Consider the following 9,056-nt stretch of genomic DNA (forward strand, 5'->3'; position numbering starts at 1 on the left):
CCTGAAATGGATGAAGATCTATCAGTTCTTTCTGGTACAGTGACTCTGTGTATTCATTCCATCTTCTTTTGATGCTTCCTGCAGCATTCAACATTTTTCCCATATAATCTTTCAGTATTGCAACTCAAGGCTTAATTTTTTTCCTCAGTTCTTTCAGCTTGAGAAATGCCAAATGCGTTCTTCCCTTTTGATTTTCTATCTCCAGGTCTTTGCACATTTCCTTATAGTAATTGGCTTTGTCTGCTCAAGCTGCTTTTTGAAATCTTCTGTTTAGCTCTTTTATCTTGTCATTTCTTCCATTTGCCTTAACTATTCTCCCCTGGGAGCTCTAGTGGTATAGTGCCTAAGGCACTTGACCCCTAACCAGAAGGTTGGCTGTTCAAACCCACCAATCACTCCTCGGAAGGAAGGTTGGGCAATCTACTTCCATAGTGATACTCCCTTGGAAACCCAAGGAGGGGTCACTATGAGTTGGAGACGACTTGAGGGCACATAACCACAATAACACTCTTTGCTGAAGGGCAAAGTTTCAGAGTTTCTTCTGACATCCATTTTAGTCTTTTTGTCTTGTCTTGTCTTTTTAATGACCTCTTGCTTTCTTCATGGATGTTGTTCTTGATGTCATCCCACAATTCTTCAGGTTTTCAGTCACTGGTGTTCAATGCAACAAATCTCTTCTTTAGATAGTCTCTACATTCAAGAGGGATATATTCCAGGTCATATTTTGGCTCTCTTGGACTTGTTTTAATTTTCTTCAACTTCAAATTGAACTTGCATATGAGCAGTTGATGGTCTGTTCTACAATCAGCTCCTGGCCTTGTTTTGGCTGAAGATATTGAGCTTTTCCATCGCCTCTTACCACAAATGTAGTTAATCTGATTCCTGTGTACTCCATCTGGTGAAGTCCACTTTTATAACCATCATTTGTGCTGTTTTGTAGACTATAAACATCAAAACCAAATCATATTATACATTACTTGGATAAGGTATGAAACAAACTGCCATCAAGGCGATTCAACTCATAGCAACCCCTCCTTTGGTTTCCGAGGCAGTATCTCTACAGAAGTAGATTGCCCTGTCTTCCTTCTGAGGAGTGGTTGGTGGGTTTGAACCACTAGCCTTCTCATTAGCAGTCAAATTCCTTAGGCACTATGCCACCAGAATGCCCCTTAAGGTAAAATATACATAGCTAAATATTACTCAGTTACTTTAGGTACAGTCTCTGTATGCTGCTGCTGTCTCTCTGCTGTCTCTGTAATAATTATTACCAGATGTTCAGATTTCAAAAATGCAAATATGTCTGTAGGTACAAAGAGGATGTAGAGGCAGCATCCTCTGACCTCCTCCAATTTAATGAGGGCGAGACAGTGCCACCATCTGCAGCAGCAGTAGCCCCAGGCTGACTCCTAGAAGGCAGAAGGCAGACACACTGACAGCCTCCAACCTTCTTGTCAGTTGACAACAGCTATCCCTCCCATAGCACTCTTTCCTTCTCTGATGGGTTCAAGAATTCGTTACAATGGCCACACAGAACCTAAAGACAATACTCACAATTATGGGGTTTATTAGTGAAGCAACAGGTTACAATTCAGAACAGGAACACTCAGGATACTTCAGTCAGGACAGCCTCCCCTTGGCTATGCCTGAAGACAACGCCTCTCTTTGGCCCTTGGCCTCTCGACCTGGGCTCCATCCTGCTCAGGCAAGTGTGAAAAGCTCATTTAGTGCTGCTGATAGGTGCACCCCACTCTGGCAGCAAACCTCTCGCCCAGAGGCACTCAGCTTTCTTGCTCTATGAGCCCGCAAGCCTGCCACTCTGTCTCATGCTGCTCTCTTGGTTCTGCTGCTGCTGTCTCTCTGGTGTCTCTCTGCCATCTTTCTGCTGACTCTGCAATCTCTGTCCCATCTCTCAGTACCAGAATTTTTGGTCCAAAGACGTGCTTCATCCTGCTTCTTCTGATAGTAGTGAGATCTCCCTTCTGCCTCTGGGAGGGCTCATTTGAAAGCTAGCAAATGACAGAACTGGCAATTCTCACATTAGGGTTCTAGATACCTTACTTCCATAGTCCCACCCTCATAAGGGTGCCATGTACCTTATGTACATTGTAAACAAGCTAGCCAATCCCCTTGGTGGACCACAAGCATCTCATATTTATATAGTCCCACCCAGGCATCTGGTGGGGGTCACAAAGACCATGGTTAGAAGAGCTGTACTAGGTGATTCAGGGCACCACAGAAGGTGAACATTTTGTGAGACTTTGTTCAGTCAATGACATGACTAGAGAATATATATATAATAATGTTGACTCTCCCACAAATATACACTAAATTGCCTGTTGGTCCAGCAAAACCAAAAAACTCAATGCCATCAATTTTATACTCTTAGTGAATCTATAGGACAGAGTAGAAATGCCCCATAGAGTTTCCATGACTGTCAATCTTTACAGAAGCAGACTTCCTCATTTTTCTCCTGTGGAGGGACTGATGGGTTCAAACTGCTGAACTTTTGGTGAGTAGCCCAATGCCTTAACCACTGTGTTGATCAAGCAAAGGTGAATATATTAGACTTATTGTAGTAAAGGAGAACACCATCTGAACAGAGTCTTTTTAATAATATCTCAGAAGGGGAAGTTATGCATGGATGTTCATACAGCTTTCAGAGCTGAATAAGGAGCCCTGGTGGCACAGTGATCAAGTTCTCGACCGCTAACTCAAAGATCGGTGGTTCAAACTGACATAGTACCTCTGTGGGAGAAAGATTACAGCGTTGGAAACCCTTTGGGACAGTTTAACTCTGTCCTATGGCATATGGTTAGAAACTTTAACCCCTCAAAATGGCTCCCGGACTCTATCTTGTTTGGCTAAGCCTGTAAAACGCAAAGTCATTCCCCTACTTCTTCCCCCACTTTTCCTGTAATGTATTAACCCATTCCTTGAATAGTTATGGGCCATTAAACTTGCTGACTGCAGCCCTGATCAGGACATCACATGCATAGTGGTCACAAGATACTGTCCAGGGCCCCTTCCCACTGGGGCCAGGCAACATCCAGTGTGAGAGTGGGCACATAGCCCCCCATCTCCAACTCCTCACTCAGGTGCAAGTATCCCTGTAATATGGAAGGGGGATTAGCGGCCATCTTGGATCCCTTCTGGCCCACCGCTGCTGGACGTTGACTTGCTAGCAAGACTCTATAAGCCCACACTTTTTGTCTTCCATTCTATTCTATGCTCTATTTGCTTTCTTTTGTTCTCCTCTAAATAAATGTGTATGCCTCTGACTACACATCCTGGAAAGTTTTTCGAATTCTTGCCACCTATACAGAAGGAGGTTTTAGCCTCTTGAGAAATTCCCATGACATATGGGTTCTCTATAAGTTGGAATTGACTTGACAGCAATGAGTTTGGTTTTTATGGGTTTGGACTCTGGATTTGAGTGATTTAATGCAAGTTCTTTGAGGTGAGATTGGGCAAAGTTTGAGACAGAAAAGTTTCCAAAAACTAAACCAAAGTTACTGCCATCTCATCAAATCCAACTCATAGCGACCCCCGTTGGGTTTTCAAGGGGGTAAAGATTTATGGAAGCAGATTGCCCTATCTTTCTTCCATGGAGCAGCTGGGATGTTTGAACCACCAACCTTTTAGCTATCAGTCAAATGCCTTAGGTACTGCACCAACAGAGCCGTTAACCCATTGCCATTGGGTTAATTCTAACTCATAGTGACCCTATAGGACAGACTGGACCTACCCTATAGGATTTCTTTACTGCTGGTGAGTTTGAACTTTGGACCTCTGATTAGCAGCCAAATGCTGAATAGCTCCTCCTTTGGTAAACACAGCAGTTGGGAATCTTGAGGCAAGTCTGGCTGAACAAACTCTTGTCCTGAAAAGCAAGTTGTACGTCTAGGTGAGCACACAGTGTTGATAAGATTAGCTATTTGCCATAGTGAGGCAACAGTTTGCCTTGATAAATTGCTTTGTAGAAATTCTAAAGGCACCAGTGGAATTATTTATTGATTTATAGGCTTATCTTCCTGTGCTAGAATTTCTTGGGGGAAAAATAGTCAAACTATGTTGACATAGATGAAATCTATTCTCAGTAGAATGCCTACAAAAATGGAACCTATACAAAATAATTGGAGTGACCAGGGGACATGACAGTGCTACAAACATGCATGGAAAACACAAGAGATCACAGGAACCAATCCCTGCAAAATTACACGTCATTCCATATTCCTTGTTTTGCACATTCTTTGAACTTGATAGGAAACACACAGCAACTTGTTTGGCACCAATGTTGGAGTTTACTGAAAACAATTTTAGGAAAGAAAGATCTGAGGCTCTTTTTAAAAAATGATGAGAAAGTAAAATTGAAGCCATTGCATTAGGAACTCAGAGGAAGAACACAGTGTTCTGTTAGAAATTGTTGATGGCACCCATAGTTATGTTTTTCTGCAACACAAGCCAAAGGTATGAAAGGTTATGAAAAGAAACACTTTTAAACGTACTTGCTCAGTACCAAGCTAATACTTTAGGTAAAGTTGATGATATATGCAAAATGGTACTGGAACAAAAATGCAATGCATTTAAAAGTATCAAAGGAATTAATAAATTCTTTGAAGATGAATCAAACATTAATGTTTGTGAAAAATATATTGATGTCTCTCTACCATTATTGAACATATTTATCAAATATTCTATAGAAGAACCTTTGAACAGAAAGGGAAAAATGCAGAACAGAATTTCAAATTTTCACAAAACCCAGACTTTCGAGAGCCAAGGGGACTGGGTGAGCCCCTAAAATACTGCCCTGACAGAATCCTTAAGACTTAAACCAAAAATATCCCCTAAAGTCTTCTTAAAACCAAACACTAGTTTAGCTTAACTAATACAAGTGTCTGCCTTCAACATTATGCTCTTTTAAGAACTATCCATGTGGGAGCAAAATGACAACAACTGGAAAGATTAGATAGGAATCCTAGGGGGCAGGGGGTCATGCTCAGGGGGAGGGACGATCGAAACAGGAGGATGGGATTGATCGCACGATGTCATTAGTGCCGCTGAATTGTACATGGAGAAACTGTTGGACTGGTGTGTGCTTGCTATGTGTATGCTCAACAACAACAAAATAAACAAATACATTGTGTGTGTGCATGTGTGTATCACCACTTCTCACTTATTGACATGGTTAGGTTCCAAAGGCCAGGTTGTTAGGTGAAATCAGTGTTAGGCAAGAGTTGAAGGCTACACCTCGTCTTCAATGCCAGTGTCCCCCTGGTACTCACCATCTATCAGGTGCTCCTAGCACATCTTGGGATGTGTGTGGTACAGTAGACCACTTCTCTGCCATGCCTTACCCACCACTGCAGAGCTCATGGGGATTGAGGGGGTGCGGGTGGTAGGGTGGTGCCCACCATCTGCCACCTGCTGCCTGCCACTTCCCACCTCCTGCTGTTTGTCACCTCCTGCTGTGTGCCACCCACTGCCTCCTGCTGCCTGCTACTGCCCACTCTGGGTTGGGATCCCATTTGTCCTCTACCTACCACCTTCCAATCCCACCTGGGCAGGTACCTGACTCGTCCTGTCCCCCCTAGCCCCACAGCCTCATGTGGACCCTTTTTCCCTCTTTCTCTTTTCCCACCTCCCCCTAGCAACCTCCTTGCCACTTTGGGCCCTCACTGTGGCCTTCCACCCCCTGCCTCATGTTGTACCACCATCACCCCACATCCTCTGTGGCCAGATCAAGACATCACATGGGCAAACTGGAGAAGGCGTCTCTTGGCTGGTGAGCCACTGACACTCATGGGGACCAGTCAATGACAGGGCCTCCAGTATATCATTTGGGGCAGCCTGCAGAGTGTGCCCTGGACCTGGATGTGGCCTTGCATGGGGTCCAATCCATTAGAGACACTGCCTGGGAATTTTTTTTCAAAATTGTCATCAATGTGAAAAGTCAGATAATGTGATAGTCAATAAGTGAGGAGTAGGTGTACATATAAATAAATTAGATAGATTGATGATAGATGGGTGATGATAGATTAGATAGATAGATATTTGACAGGTAGATTATAGATAGATAGATAATAGATGGATGGATGAATAGATGAATAGATGTACGGATGGATGGATGGAATGATAGATATTGAACAAATTGCAGGGTCTCTTGACATGAATGACAGCTCCCAACATAAACGGTGCTGAGAAAGGAGTGAGAAGCTTCATTTCAAAGGAGAATTACGTCTGTTTTGTATTGAATTGTGTCTCAAAAAAACATGTGTTGCAAATCCTAACCTCTATTTGTGAATGTAATCTCATCTGGAAATAGCATTTTCTTTGTTATGTTAATATGACTATATCAGTGTAAGATGTATCTTAAACCAATGAGTTTTGGATATTAAACAACAGATTAAGTCTTAAAAGCTCGCAAGCAGCCATCTAAGATGCAACAATTGGTCTCTCTTCATGCACAGCAAAGAAGAATGAAGAAAACCAAACACAAGTGGAAACAATTAGTCCAAGGGACTAGTGGACCATGGGAATCCCAGCCTACATGACCATGAGGCCAGAAGAACTAGATGGTGCCCGGCTACCACTGTCAACCACTCAGAAAGTGATCAGTGTTGGTAGTCCTGGATAGAGTGGGAGAAAAATGTAGCGCAGAACTCAAAATTATAAAAAAGATCAGTCATACTAGTCTGATAAAAACTGGTGAAATCCCAAGATTATGGCCCCTAGTCACCCTTCAGGCCTGGAATTGAACTCACTCCCATGGCTTAATTGCCAACCAAACAATAGGCAGGCCGACAAGGCGAACAATTACACCAGGTAGGTACACTCCTGAGAACAATCAACCATGGGAGATCAGAAAGGCAGTACTTACACAGGGAGAACCTCAAAGGGCAGGAATGCCTAAGAAAGAGGGACGTGGGGAAAAGGTAACCACAGGGAAGAAGTGGGAAGAGAGTTGTTACATTATGGGGATTGCAATCAATGTCATGTAACAAAATGTATATGAACTGTTGTCTGGAAAATGAATTTTCTCAGTAAACTTTCCCCAAAATCACAATAAAAAGAAATAATTAATTTCTAAAGGAAATAGCAGGTTCGGGATAGACGACGAAAGCACAGACGGGGAAGACACATGAGGATCACCAAGGAACCAAGGAATAAAAACAGAAAGCGACAAGGACCTTCTCCCAGTGTTGACACAGAAGGAAAACGTTCCCTTAGAGGCAATGCCCTGAATTCACCCTTCTAGCTGCCTCAACTTTGAGAAAATTCATTTCTGTTTGTTAAATCCACCCCCTTGTGGTAATTCTGTTACGGCAACCCTAAGAAACTAAGGCAGATTAATGATCCAAAATTCAATTTCAAATTCATTTTCCTTTTTTTGTTAATATTGGATATAACAATATCGTCTTTAAAGGAGAAATTTTAAATGCTAGCAGAATAGATGGCCTTTTGGAATCCCAGGATTGTGCACAATTAACATGATCAGCTGTTAACTAAAAGGTTGGAAGTACAAGTCCACCCAGAGGCACCTTGGAAGAAAGGCTTGATGTGCTAGTTAAGAGCACGTGTCACCGTGGCTGGTCTGTGATTCTAAGTGGCTTAGCAGTTATGAGGTGGTTATTCCCCATGATGAGATCGGATACAGTGTGATCACCTCCATGATGAAAGCTGCTATGACTGGCCAATCAGTTGACAGGGATTTGCCTTCGAGGTGTGGCCTGCTTCCAGTATATATGGAAAACTTTGGGAAAGGTCTCTGGCTTTTTGCTCATTTTGGATCCTGCATATTGTTTGTCATCATCTCTGGTTCCTGGACTTAAACCAGTGGTCTACCATGTTACCTGCAGACCTTGGGAATGTTGCCTTCACAGCCTGTGAGCAAACAATCTGCCATTTTACCTTCCAATTTTGGATTCACTGTCCTCTGAAGCCAGCTGCCTGCTATCTCAAACTCATTGCCGTCAAGTAGATTTTGACTCATAGTGACCCCTCCTTGGGTTTCCGAGGCGATATCACTATGGAAGTAGATTGTCCAACCTTCCTTCTGATGAGTGGCTGGTGGGTTTGAAACGCCAGGCTTTTGGTTAGTAGTCTAAATGCCTTAGGCATCACGCCACCAGAGCTCCTGCCAATCTTGAGTTCATCAGCCCTGCAGCTGCATGAATCAAAGAAGCCTCCAGCTTGACATTTGACCCACAGACTTGGGACTTGCCAGCTTCTACACCTGTGTGAGCCATTTTACTGAGATAATTTTTTTTCTCTCTCTCCATATGTTGTTGTTGTTGTTGTCGTTTGCCGTCGAGTCGGCCCCAACTCATAGCGACCCCTCCTTGGATTTCCGAGGCAGTATTACTACGGAAGTAGGATTGCCCAACCTCTCTCCATATACATATATGTAAAAGCTCCACTGGTTTGGCTTCTCTACAGAACCCAGCATGAGACACCTGGAATGTGACTTCTGAGAACTCAGCCACTGGAAAGCCTGTGGGTTACAGTTCTACTCCCACACACAGGAGGTCACCATGAGTCAGAATCAATTGTAACCGATCTTGACTTCCTGTTCTACAAGGTAAGTGCCATTTAAAGAATTACAACAAGCATGAACTAAGGCCACTAGATAAACATCAAGAGGTGAAATCGACTGGTGAAAAAAAGTAAGGAAAATGATATTGATACAACTTCCATGTATGAGGAACTAAAATCTTAAGTTGGGTCGTGAAATCTCACTTTTATGACTCCAGATAAATACTGCAATATGTTTGTAACAATAATTTACCGGACACATTTCAAATAACTTTTGTAGCTCTTAAGATAAATTTAACCTTGCAGTAGAAATTGCCAATGGAGAATTTGATAGCACTGCAAAACTCAAATTTATTAAACGTATATAATGTCACAAGAGAAACTGTGCATTTCTTTAGGAAAGAAGACACTGTTGCAAGCAGGTGTTGAAATGATGATAAAAATGTGTTGTTGTTGTTGTTGTTATTTGCCGTCAAGTCGGCCCCGACTCATAGCGGCCCCGACTCATAGCGACCCCTCCTTGG

The sequence above is a fragment of the Orycteropus afer genome, unplaced genomic scaffold (assembly GCF_000298275.1).
Source record: "Orycteropus afer afer isolate SDZICR_OR568_19922 unplaced genomic scaffold, OryAfe1.0 scaffold00413, whole genome shotgun sequence".
Taxonomy (NCBI): Eukaryota; Metazoa; Chordata; class Mammalia; order Tubulidentata; family Orycteropodidae; genus Orycteropus; species Orycteropus afer.